We start from the raw sequence: 13,297 nt of genomic DNA, 5'->3' as shown, positions 1-13,297 counted from the left end.
ATTGTGGCCGATATGGTAGGAATCATTTTGGGCATTGCCGCCAGGGTTTAGGTTTATGTTATTCTTATGGGAAGCCCAGTCACATTATGTATTTTTTCCCAATGAGAAATATGTGTAACAGGATGCCGCCAACAGAATCGCATCTATGCACTGTCAGGACGACAAAACCTAGAGTTATCACCGGATGTGGTCACCGGTATACTATCTCTATTCTCCATTAATGTGTATGCTTTGATATATCCAGGTTCTATGTTGTAGTACATTTCTCCATTTGTTGCTAGTAAATGTAGTAAGGAACCTGAATTATTACATCACCCATTTGAGGTGTCCATGCCCGTAGATGAGTCCATGATAATTAGGCGAGTATATCGAGGTTGTGATGTAATGATTCATGATCATACCTTAGCTGATTCGAATGAATTAGAGATGGTGGAATTTGATGTCATTATTGGGATGGACTGGTTGGCTTCGTGCTATGCTAATGTGGATTGTTGGGGGAAAGTCGTGCGCTTTAATTTTCCAAAAGAACCCATTATTGAATGGAAGGTGATGTTGCAGCACCTAAAGGTAAATTTATTTATTATCTTAAGGCTCGGAAGATGATCACAAAAGGATGTATCTATCATCTGGTACGAGTGCAGGATGCGGAGGCAAAGCCTCCGACCCTTCGATTAGTTCCAGTTGTTAATAAATTTCCCGATGTGTTTCCTGATGAGCTCCACCCGATACGCAACCGATATCTATCCCTCCATGCAGGATAGCTCCTGCCAAACTGAAGGAATTGAAAGTTCAATTAAAGGATTTTTTTAGATAAGGGTTTTATCCAACCCGGTACTTCCTTGTGGGGATCCCCAGTGCTATTTGTTCGTAAGAAGGACAGTTCATTGATGATGTGTATTAATTACCGATAGCTGAATAAGATAACCATTAAGAACAAATATCCACTCCCGAGGATCGATGATTTATTTGATCAATTGCAGGGTGCTAAGTATTGGTGAAAGGTAGACTCAGGTCTGGGTATCACTAGTTGAGAGTCAAGGAAGAAGATATTTCAAAGACAGTCTTCGGACCAGATATGGCCATTATGAGTTCTTTGTTATGTCTTTCGGCCTAACCCACACACCAGCGGCTTTAATGGATCTAATGAATCTGGTATTTAAGCCATTTTCGGATATCTTTATAATCATGTTCATAGATGACATTTTGGTGTATTCTCGATTAGAAGTAGAACACACAGAGCATTTGCGAATGGTATTATGTACGCTTCAGGAGCGTAAGTTACACACAAAGTTTTCCAAATGTGAATCTTAGTGGCTTTTCTGGGGCATATAGTATCAGATGAGGGTATCAAAGTCGATGGTCAAAAGATCAAAGCAATTAAGAATTGGCCAAGGCTCACAACTCCCATGGAGGTACGCAGCTTCTTGGGCCTAGCCGGTTACTATTGAAGGTTTGTGGAGAATTTCTCATCCATAGCCGCCCCATTAACAAAGTTTACACATAAATCAACTAAATTCTGGTAGACTGACATTTGTGAAAGGAGCTTCCAAGAGTTAAAGGATAAGCTAACCTCTGCACCAGTTTTAACTCTTCCAGAAGGACCCGAAAGCTATGTTATATATTGTGATACCTCTAGAATGGGATTGGGTAGTATTTTGATGCAACACGGTAGGGATGCAACACGGTAAGGTTATTGCATATGCTTCAAGGCAGTTGAGAAAATATGAGCAAAATTATCTGACCTATGATCTGGAATTAGCAGTTGTTATTTTCGCTCTGAAAATATGGCATCATTATTTGTATGGTGTTTATGTTAACATATTCACGGATCAAAAGAGCTCGCAATACATATTCAAGTAAAGAGAGTTGAATTTAAGACAGTGGAGGTGGCTTGAATTATTAAAGGATTACGATGTTAATATCTTATACCACCCTGGGAAGGAAAACGTTGCGGTTGACGCATTAAGTCAGAAGTTCATGGGCATTCTATGACATGTGGAAGATTATAAGTTGGAAATGACTAACGACTTGTATCGATTGGCTAATTTAAGTGTACGATTGCTTGACATCGGTAGCGAAGGAGCTATAGTTTGAAACGTTGCCAAATCATCGCTAGTAGCTGAAGTAAATGCACGACAATTTGACGATCTAGTTCTGGTGAAAATAATAGGAAGCATTCCCTTTCAAAATAAGCAAGTGTTCAAGCTATCCGAGAATGGAGTCCTTAAATACAAGGAGCGGTTGTGTGTGCCCGATGTCGAGGGACCCCGAGGGCAGATCAAGGCAGTGATTCACCAATCCTGGCATTCTATTCATCCGGGTTCAACCAAGATATATCATGATCTCCAACAACTATATTTATAGGATAACATAAAGAGGAACGTTTCTGAATACGTCACTCAATGTTCAAATTGCTAACAAGTTAAGTTTGAACACTAGAAACCAGAAGGATTACTTCAAGATATGGAAATTCCTACCTGGAAATGGGAGATGATCAACATGGATTTTGTTACCGGATTACCGCGATCACGCCGAAGGTTTAATTCCATATGGGATATTGTGGATCGACTCACCAAGTCAACTCATTTCCTACCTGTTAAGACTACCTTCTCGGCTGAAAATTATGCTAAGTTATATACCAAGTAAATAGTTCGACTTCTTGGGGTTCCGATTTCTATCATATCGGATAGAGGTGCCCAATTTACAGCTAAGTTCTCGAGATTCTTCTAAAAATGATTGGGTACGAGGATCAACCTTAGTACAAATTTTCATCCACAAACAGATGGTCAGGCCGAAAAATGCACTATCCAGACGCTCGAGGACATATTACGAGTCTGTGTTATGTACTTCAAAGGGAATTGGGAGAATCATCTACCGCTCATCGAATTTGCTTACAGTAACAGCTACCATGTTATCATTCAGATGGCACCGTATGAGGCCCTATACAGACAAAAGTACAGGTCTCATATCGGCTGGTTCGAAGTTGGTAAAACAAAGTTATTATGTCGTGAGTTAGTGCAATAGGCTGTAGAAAAGGTAAAAATGATTCGAAGTCAATTATTGACCTCTCAAAGCAGGCAAAAATCTTACTTGGATAATCGACGATGAGATTTAGAGTTCATTGTGGGAGAGTGGGTATTCTTGAAGGTGTCGCCTATGAAAGGCGTGATGAGATTTGGAAAAAGAGGCAAACTCATGCCCCGATATATCGGACCATATCGAATTATTCAGAAAGTCAGTCAAGTGGCTTATAAGCTTGAGTTGCCCCCAAAATTGGAAGTAGCGCATCTGGCATTCCATGTGTCCATGCTTCACAAGTGTTTTAATAATCCATCCTGTATTGCCCCTATTAAAGATATTCAAGTCATAGAGGACCTATCTTATGAAAATATTTCGGTGGCTATCTTAGATCGCCAAGTTCGTAAGCTATGAACCAAAGAGGTAGCTTCAGTTAAAGTGCTTTGGAGAAACAAAAATGTTGAAGAAATGACATGGGAGGCTGAAGAAGATATGAAATCCAAGTACCCTTAGTTGTTCTACACTATGGGAGATAACGATGAGATTACTACGGTGGACACAACCCAAAATGACTAAAGAATTTTACAAGGGTGATCACGATTCAACATTCAAGGACGAATGTTCCAAAGGGGGGAGGTGGATGATGTTACACCCAATTGTTGTGAAAACAAATCCTTGTTGTGAAAGTGCAATCTAGAAAATCCAATTACTCATTTGAAATATATACCCCTAACTCCCATCCTAGCTCCCAGTGGATTCGACCCCGACTCCTAATTGAGTATTTATTATTGCATACGATTGTTTCATATCTCTATTGAGGTGTGCTTTGGACGTGATCAATTTTTGGCGCCATTGTCGGGGAGTTAAAAACGGTGTTAGCTATATATTTGGGTGTGTTTTTGGAATATCTTCTTTTCCTTTTGTGTTTCTAACTTGTTTGAAAAATCGTAGGTACATCCATGGCGAACAATGAGCTCAAAAATTTGCCTTTGGGGGATGTGGATGTCGAGGATGAGCATGTTGATGAGGTTCCTCTTGGACCTCAAGCCAATAGAAGAGGCCGAGTGCTTCATGACAGTGTCCCCGCTCCACCCCACCTCTACCACGAGCGGCTCCACACCGGATGTTACCCAATGAAGGATATGCTAGTGCAATAGTCCCTACCCGTATTAGGGCGGGAGACTTTCAAATCACCAATGTGATGCTCAAAGACACTTTGCTATAGCAATGAGGTTTCTTCACCGGTGCTCCAAGACAAAATGCATACAAACATTTGAAGGGGTTTGTGCACACTTGTTGGGGAAGAAAACAAACAAATGTCTCTGAGGATGCATTGAGGCTAAGGCTTTTTCCCTTCTCTCTACGAGGGAAAGCTTTAGATTGGTGGGAACGTTTGCTGAACCATTCCATTCACTTGGGATGAGTTGGCGGAAAAGTTTATCTCTAAGTTCTTCTCTCCGGGGCACATGGCTACACCACTACTCCAATTTCCTTGGTTGTTAGAATTCCAATTGCCTTGATTGTTTTGAGGTCACCATTGTTGTTGGGTTGGGTCTTGGAAGTAGTTTTGTTTCCCTTGAAAGTTATTCACATATTGAACCTCCTCTTCTTGTTCATAGTAATAATCATCTTAATCAAAACCACTATCCTCTTTCACATAATTCTCTACTCGATGTTGCACTTGTGGACCCTTGGTCCTTCTCTTGTTCATTATCATGTTCACTCCCTCTATGGCATTGACTTGCTTAGGATTTTGCACTTATTGAAGTTTAGCCTTTGCTAATTAATTCATGGTGGTAGTCAATTTGGCAATGGTTTGCCCATAGTCATGTAACTCTTTGTGAAGGTGGATCACGTCCGGATCACCTTGTGGAACATTAGCCCGGGATTGCCACGCCGATGATGTTTTCACCATTTCATCTAAAATCTCACACGCCTCCGCATAAGGCGTTGTCATGAAGTTTCCACCATCAAGTTGATTCACTACATATTGGTTGGTTTTGCTAATCCCATGATAAAAAGTTTGTTGAATCATATTCTCCGTCATATCGTTGTTGGGACATTCCTTCACCATTGTTCTATAACGTTCCCATATCTCGTGTTCATTTGGCTCTTGCTTGAATGCCAAAATCTCATCCTGAAGTGTAGATAATTTGATTAATTTATCATGGAATTAAATAAAGCATAAGTTAATGGATCATCTAGTTCAGCAAAGCACAGAGAAGCATATAATTTCCCCTCCCGAGCATGGAAACCTTGGCACATGCCTATACACTCGTCACCTCGTATATGTATCACCCCTACATGTAGCAAACAATATTATTTAGTAGGAAATATTTTTTCAACAAATCTAGGAATGATACTTACATCAAACAAGCCAAATCGATACACTAGAAGCGTCATCCTGCACGAATCGACCACCAAAAGACTCGAAACTAGCTAAAAGTAAGTCAAAATCATCAAACAATACCATAGGAATCAAACCCAAACGATATAGCTCAAGTCTTTAGTCAAATACTCAAATTCAACCAAAAAGTCAACCCGGGTTCGCACCCCGAAATCCGTAAAAACTCACAAATTTCGATAACCCATTTGCATACGAGTCCAACCATACTAATTTCACTCAATTCGACTCTGAATCGGTGTTCAAATATCAAATATTCACTTTAGAATAGTTTTGACAAAAAACTCTCAATTTCACTCTTAGATTCATCAAATTAAATGAAAAAAATCGAAGATCGAATCATATAACATAATCAAAATCGAGTAAACAAATACTTACCCCAATGCATGTGCTGGAAATCCTCTCCAAAATTGCCCAAATCTGAGTACAATCAAGGGAATTGGCATAACAATAACAATCAAGGAAATTGGAGTGGCAATAATCAAGGAAATTAAGGGGGGGGGGGAACAATCAAGGCGGATGGAACAATAATCAAGGAAATCAGGGGTCGGGTTTTCAAAGGCCCCGATGTATTGAGAACATGTTCAAGCAAATAATGGAAATGAATGCCGATTCGGATGCCAAACTTTCCCCACACAACACATCGATCCATAATTTAGAAGTTCAAATGGGGCAAATCTCTCAAGCTCTAAATTCTCGTCCTAAGGGGGCACTGCCAAGTGACATGGTAGGAAACAACACGGGGCATTCCATGGACATTACTACAAGAAATGGAAGAGGTGGGAATGCACCCACCTCAAGTCAAAAGCAACTTGTGGATGATGAGCAAGTGGTACAGGAAGAAGAGGCCCCGAACAATGTGGTGCAATCAAATGATGAAGTTCGGATTGATATTGATGATAGTGTGGAAGAGACTCAAGAGGAGGTGAACCCGTCTAGGGATCACATTATTGACATACCGGGGCCGTTAGTGTAAAAGGATAAGGCACCATTGCCGAAGCCTCCACCTCCATACTCTCAAAGACTTGCCAAGAAAAATGGTGAGAATCAATTCAAAAAGTTCATTCAAATAATGAAGAGTCTCTCAATCAATATGCCATTAGTTGAAGCTTTGGAATAAATGCCCGGTTATGCAAAGTTTATGAAAGATCTCATGACAAAGAAGTGGTCAATGAATTTTGAAACTATCAAACTCACTCATCAAGTGAGTGCAATTGTGCATTCAATGGCTCCTAAGTTAGAGGATCCCGGTGCTTTCATGATTCATTGTACTATTGGAAGTGCCGAGTTTGCTAAAACTATTTGTGATCTTGGGACAAGTATCAATTTGATGCCCTATTTATTTTTCAATACCTTGGGAATTGGGAAACGAAGACCCACCTCTATGAGATTGAAAATTGCCGATCACACTATGAAGAGACCTTTGGGTGTGATTGAAGATGTCTTGGTTCGTGTTGATAAATTCATTCTTCCAGTGGGTTTTGTCATTCTAGATTGTGAAGTTGATTATGAGGTGCCGATTATTCTTGGAAGACCTTTCCTTGCTACGGGGAAGGCTCTTTGTGATGTTGAAGTTGGAGAACTCACCTTCTGGGTGAGTGATGAACAAGTGGTTTTCCATGTGTGTAAGTCCATGTGGCAACCAAAGAGCAATGAGATGTGCTCTTTTGTGGACTTGGTGACCGATGCTATTGTTGATGACACAAGTGCTATGATCAATATTGGCGATATGTTGGAGGATGTCTTGCTCAACTTTGATGATGTCAATATGGGTGGCTACATGGAATGTGTGAACTCTTTACAAGGAATGGGGTCGTACAATTATGCACCCCGAAAATTATTTTTGGATCTTGAAAATAGGACAACTCCTCCTACAAAGCTTTCCATTGAAGAGCCTCCTTCCTTGGAGTTGAATCCATTTTCTCCACATCTTCGGTATGAATTTCTTAACCCTTGTTCTACTTTACCGGTTATTATTTCCTCTTATTTGACTAACGTACATTGGCGGTGCTACAAAAGAGGAAGAAGGCTATTGGGTGGACATTGGCGGATATTCGGGGAATAAGCCCTATATTTTGCATGCATAAGATCAACTTGGAAGAAGGCGCCAAACTATTTATTAAACATCAAAGGAGACTCAATGAGGCAATGAAAGAACTTGTCAAAAAGGAGATTATCAAGTGTTTGGATGCCGGGGTTGTCTACCCCATCTCTGACAGTTCGCGGACTTCTCCGGTTTAATGTGTCCCAAAGAAGGGGGCATGACGGTGGTCACCAATGACAAGAATGAGTTAATTCCTACAAGAACAGTGATCGGATGGAGGTTATGTATGGACTATCACAAGCTCAACAAAGTCACAAGAAATGATCATTTTCCACTTCCTTTCTTAGATCAAATGCTTGATAGATTGGTCGGCGGTGCTTTCTATTGCTTTCTTGATGGGTATTCGGGCTAAAACAAAATTCTTATTACTCTGTAGGATCAAGAGAAAATAACATTTACTTGTCCCTATGGCACTTTCACCTTCAAGCGGATGCCATTTGGTTTGTGCAATGCACCAATGACTTTTTAAAGGTGTATAATGGCTATCTTCACGGACATGGTGGAGGACTATCTTGAAGTCTACATGGATGACTTCTCGGTGGTTGGAGATTCTTTTGATGATTGTCTTGAAAATTTGGATGAAGTGCTGGCAAGATGTGAAGAAACAAATTTTGTGCTCAATGGAAAAAGTATCATTTCATGGTCGAGGAAGGCATTGTCCTTGGCCACAAAATCTCAAAGAATGGAATTGACGTTGACAAGGTAAAGATTGAGGTGATTTCTAAACTTTCACCTCCATCTTCGGTGAAGGGTGTGCGGAGTTTCTTAGGCCACGCGAGGTTTTACCGTCGTTTCATCAAAGATTTCTATAAGGTGGTGAACCCGTTGTGCAAGATTCTTGAGAAGGGTGCTAAGTTCAACTTCGATGATGATTGCATGAGAGCTTTTGAATTGTTAAAGTTTAAGTTGACAACTACTTCCATCATCAACGCTCCAAATTAGAGTGTCCCTTTTGAACCCATGTGTGATGCAAGTGACGTAGCGGTTGAGGCTGTTTTGGGGAAACACATCAACAAGATTTTTCACCCGGTCTACTATGCTAGTAAGACCATGAATAGTGCCAAAGTCAACAACACCATTACGGAGAAAGATCTCCTTGCCATTGTGTTTGCAATTGAGAAGTTTCTCCCGTACTTGATGGGTGCAAAGGTCATTGTCCACATGGATCATGCGGCACTTTGTTATCTTATGAGCAAGAAAGATTCCAAAGCTTGGTTGATTAGATGAGCACTTTTGTTGCAAGAGTTTGATATTGACATCCAAGATAGAAAAGGGAGTGAAAACAAAGTGGCGGACCACTTGTCTCGTATGGAGGAGGAAGGGAGGCCGCATGATGGCCTTGAAATTAATGACTCCTTCCCCGATGAGCAACTCTTGGCTATTTCGATGAAAGAGGTGTCATGGTTCGAGGATCTAGCAAATTCCATATTTGTGGAATAATCCTGGTTCTCTTCAAACCAAAGGAAAAATCTCAAACGAGATTGTCAAGAATATTATGGGAATGAACCATACCTTTTCCAGATTTGTATGGATGGAGTGATTAGAAGATGTATACCAGAAGAAGAGCAAGGTAAAATTCTTGAGCTTGTCATTCTTCGCCATATGATGGTCATCATGGTGGAGCAAGAACGGCGGCCAAAGTGCTAAGTTACGGTTTTTATTGGCCCACTCTTTACAAGGATGCTAGTGAGCTAGTGAAAAGATGTGATGAATGTCAACATGCCGATGGAATCTTAAAGAAAAATGAAATGTCTCACTACCATTTTATTTTTGATGTGTGGGGTATTCACTTCATGGGTCTTTTTGTGAGTTCTTGTTGAAACACCTACATCTTGGTCACAGTTGATTATGTTTTCAAATGGGTTGAGGCCATTGATCTACCCAATAATGAGGCGAGAAGTGTGGTGACGTTATTGAAGAAGAATATTTTCACAAGGTTTGGTACTCCGCTGGCTATTATAAGTGATGTGGGGTAACATTTTTGCAACAAGGCTTTCGGCATTTTACTTGGCAAGTATGGTGTTACTCATAAAGTCACAACTCCCTATCATCCACAAGCTAGCGGTCAAGTGGAAGTATCCAACCAGGAGATAAAGAGTATTTTGTCCAAAACGGTGAATGCTAATAGGATGGATTGGTCCAAGAAGCTTGATGATGCACTATGGGCTTATCGGACAGCTTACAAAACACCTATCGAAATGTCGCCATACCAGTTGGTGTTCGGAAAAGCTTGTCATCTTCCTGTGGAACTAGAGCACAAGGCCATGTGGGCTCTAAAAAAGTTGAATCTTGATTCGTATGTAGCCGCTAACTTGAGGGTTGCACATTTGAATGAATTGGATAAGTTCTGGTACCATGCTTATGCAAGTTCATCCCTGTACAAAAAAAAGATGAAATATCTTCATGACAAATATATTTGGAACAAATAGTTCAAGGTGGGCGATCTTGTATTTTTGTTCAAATCAAGGTTGAGGATGTTTCCTGGGAAGCTAAAGTCTAAATGGAGCTGTCCTTTTGAAATTGTGGGTGTGACACATTTTGGTGCATTGGACTTGAAGAACAAAAACAATGAAGTATTCCGAGTCAATGGTCATCAGGTGAAACACTATTTGGGAAAAGTTGGAGATAGCCACGTCGTGGCGGTCATTCATTTCAATTGATAGTATTCCACGGACATTAAATCAGGCGCTTCTTGGGAGGCAACCTATATTTTTTTTCTTTTTTTCTTTTGTAGTTAGGTGTTATTTTTATGCTAACTTGATTTGAAGTGTGCTAAAGAGCTGAATGTGACTTACAAGAATTGTGGAAAAAAATCTGGCTAAGTGTCGCAAGAATTGAGGACCAAAGTTGAATTGTGCGGACCGCACATTGATAGTTGCTGCAGCAAAATTGCACTGTGGCCGTAGAATTAACTTGCAGACCGCACAAATGAAGGGGTGCAAAATGCAAACTCCCTGAAGTTTAGTCTGTCAGAATAATGGTCGATGTGCGATCGCAAGAGGAAATCTGCAGCTGCACACAAAATTTTGCGGACCGTAGATGAAGAATCTAAACCAAAGACCCGAGTAACAGAGTGCGGGCTGCACTTGAAATTGTGCGGCCGCACTCGCCTTCTCCTCCCTTAGCCGACCAAATGGTATAAATAGAGGAACTAGGGCATTTCTTAAGCTTTTTCACTCTCTGAGCATAAAAAAATAGTCCTCTGTTATATTTCTTGGTGATTTCATCTGTCCACACACCCAACAATTTGGATCACTCATTCACATCATACCATTCACATCTGGTATGCTTAAATCCCTGGTTAGAATTTTTCATGTTTAGTTTAATTTGTAGTTGTTTTAGGCCATTTGTCAGTAGAACTCAGTTGTACATCCATTGTGGGGGTAAATATGTAGTGGATTAACTAATATATGCTCATTAGGGACTGGGTCAACACATTTTCATGCCTCAATGATGTTACCATGTCGAATTGTGCACAAAAATTGCAAAACCTAGAATGACCCAACTGAACTGTTTGAAGTTTTTCAATTCTGCGGCCGCAGAACAACCTTTTTACTGTCATCAGAGAGTCTACACTTTGTGACTCAAATGTGCAGCCGCATGTCTAATTGTGCGGCCCACATAAATCATGTTGCGGCCATACATCATCCAATTCTCTGTCATCAGAGAGTTGGCATATTTTGGGTTTCCGAGTTGCGGCCGCAGATGACAGTAAAACTTTTTACGGTTGTAAAACTAAATTGTGCGGTCCGCAAGGCCTCATCTGTAGCTGCAAGAAAATTGTGTGGACCGCAGATCCTTATCCTACAAACATGTTTAAACTGTGAACCTCAATGTGTTTCTTGGTGTATACTTGCATATCTCCTTGTACGTCTGAGCATTGAATTGCAACTAACAATCGCCTTTGCTTGATACAGATAATGGTTCGATCTAGAGGCAGAGGTAACACTTCTAAAGGGAGGAGTGAACCTTCTAGGGGTCGAGGCAAGAGTGCCTTACCCCTCGGCCAACAAAGGACAATAACAAATAAAGCTATAACCGTCAGAGGGAGAGGTGCAGATCTCTCCAAGACGAGCTCTTATGTCAAGTCTAGGGAAGCATCAGAGGGCAACTCAACTTCTGTTAAAGAGCAGCCGGCTGTATAGTCAATGCCACAAGGGAGATACCAACTCAGGGACGAGTCGACCTCATCTCATAGCACTTCTGAGGGATTGGAAAGTGCTAGTTAGACTTCTGAGCCATCAACTACAGTTGTTCCTGAGGCACAAGATACACCAGTTCAGGATATCCCCGATGATGGCAGAGGGGGAGATGCTACAGCTACAGGCCTTGAAAGGTCAAAGAAGAAAGAAATCTGGGAGGACCATTTTGTCAGCTTGGCCGTCTTCACCAGCTTTCGTATATGGTGGCCAGTGAGGTGGCTTACTCTTGAGCGATATTTTCAGTTAAAAGTTTTGGAGAGGTAGGATTGCCATTGGGGTTCCTATCCACAGGAGCACGCTGAGCTTTGAGGCGAAGGGGTAGCAAACCTGTGTCTGCAGCAGACTGGACCCGTGCCAAAATGAGACTTACCTTCCGATTCCTCGGGCAGTCTTGGTTGCTTCTATTATGGCCGGGTACCCTATCAATGTGGGGGCCGTGATGTCGGTCAATATCTCAGTGATTTCTCGATAATATAACTCGTCCTATCTGTATCCCAACACTATCACAGAATACCTCACAAATGCAAGGGTAGAGCCGAGGGATTATGACATAAAGGTGAAGCCGAAGAAGCCTTTTACTTGGTATTCACTGATGGATGCGAACAATCCGAAGAAGAAAGTTCAGCCTCCTACCACTGCGGGCCAGTCTGATGAGCCAGCCATGGTAGCTGTTGAGGCAGGTGATGTTCCATCCACTTCGGCCGTGCCTTTCTCCAGTTTCGCAGCTATGCCTCCGCCATCATCCACAGCCCCTACTGCAGCTCCTTCCACAGCTTCAACTTCGGATTTGAAGCCGGTGCCCATGCCTACTGTCCCAATTTCTGCATTGCGAGTCTCCCAGATATTTGCAAGCCTCAACAACTAGATGCAGACAGCAACTGCAAAGCAGTCTGACTTATCCAGTACTATTGTAGCACAGTCTACTGCTCAGGCACCTCAGTTTCCCCTGACAGTTGAGGAGACATTGAAGAAGATCCTAGAGAACCAGAATACCATTATGGCTACCTTGGTACAACATGGGTCAGTGATCGAAGAGCTGGGAAAAGAAGTAAAGAAGATGAGAAAGTCCCAGGCCAGCAAGAAGTCAGTGGACAAGCTCCGGAGACAGGTGACCAAGCTTTATGTAGCTGGAGATCTCCCCTTCGACATGCTGATTGAACCACACCATTCAGGCCCAGATCCTACAGCACCAGCAGCACCGGTGGCACCAACTGGCCAGTCTGAGGAGCCAGACTTTGCTACCGAGGCAGTGCGTCATATGTTCACCAACCTAGCCACACCCGGTGTTGAGGATGATGAGATTTAGTTGGATGAGACTGAGGGCAGTGACATTGCTGGGGACACAGAGATGTCTAAGGAGCCATAGGAAGTTTTCTTCACTCTTTCCCCTCTTTTTCTCTTATTTTGTTAAGCATTGGGGACAATGCTTATCTTTATTCGGGGTGTGGAGTTTATTGATCATATTTGGTACATTCTGAGACATTTAGCCTGTAATAACTTGATATTAGTTTCTTTTTTATTATTGTGTATATATTCTCTCTCTTTCTTTCATTATGTGTATTTAGTAGT

Source organism: Nicotiana tabacum, chromosome 12, assembly GCF_000715075.1.
Source record: "Nicotiana tabacum cultivar K326 chromosome 12, ASM71507v2, whole genome shotgun sequence".
Lineage (NCBI taxonomy): Eukaryota > Viridiplantae > Streptophyta > Magnoliopsida > Solanales > Solanaceae > Nicotiana > Nicotiana tabacum.
This window is presented reverse-complemented; position numbering follows the sequence as displayed.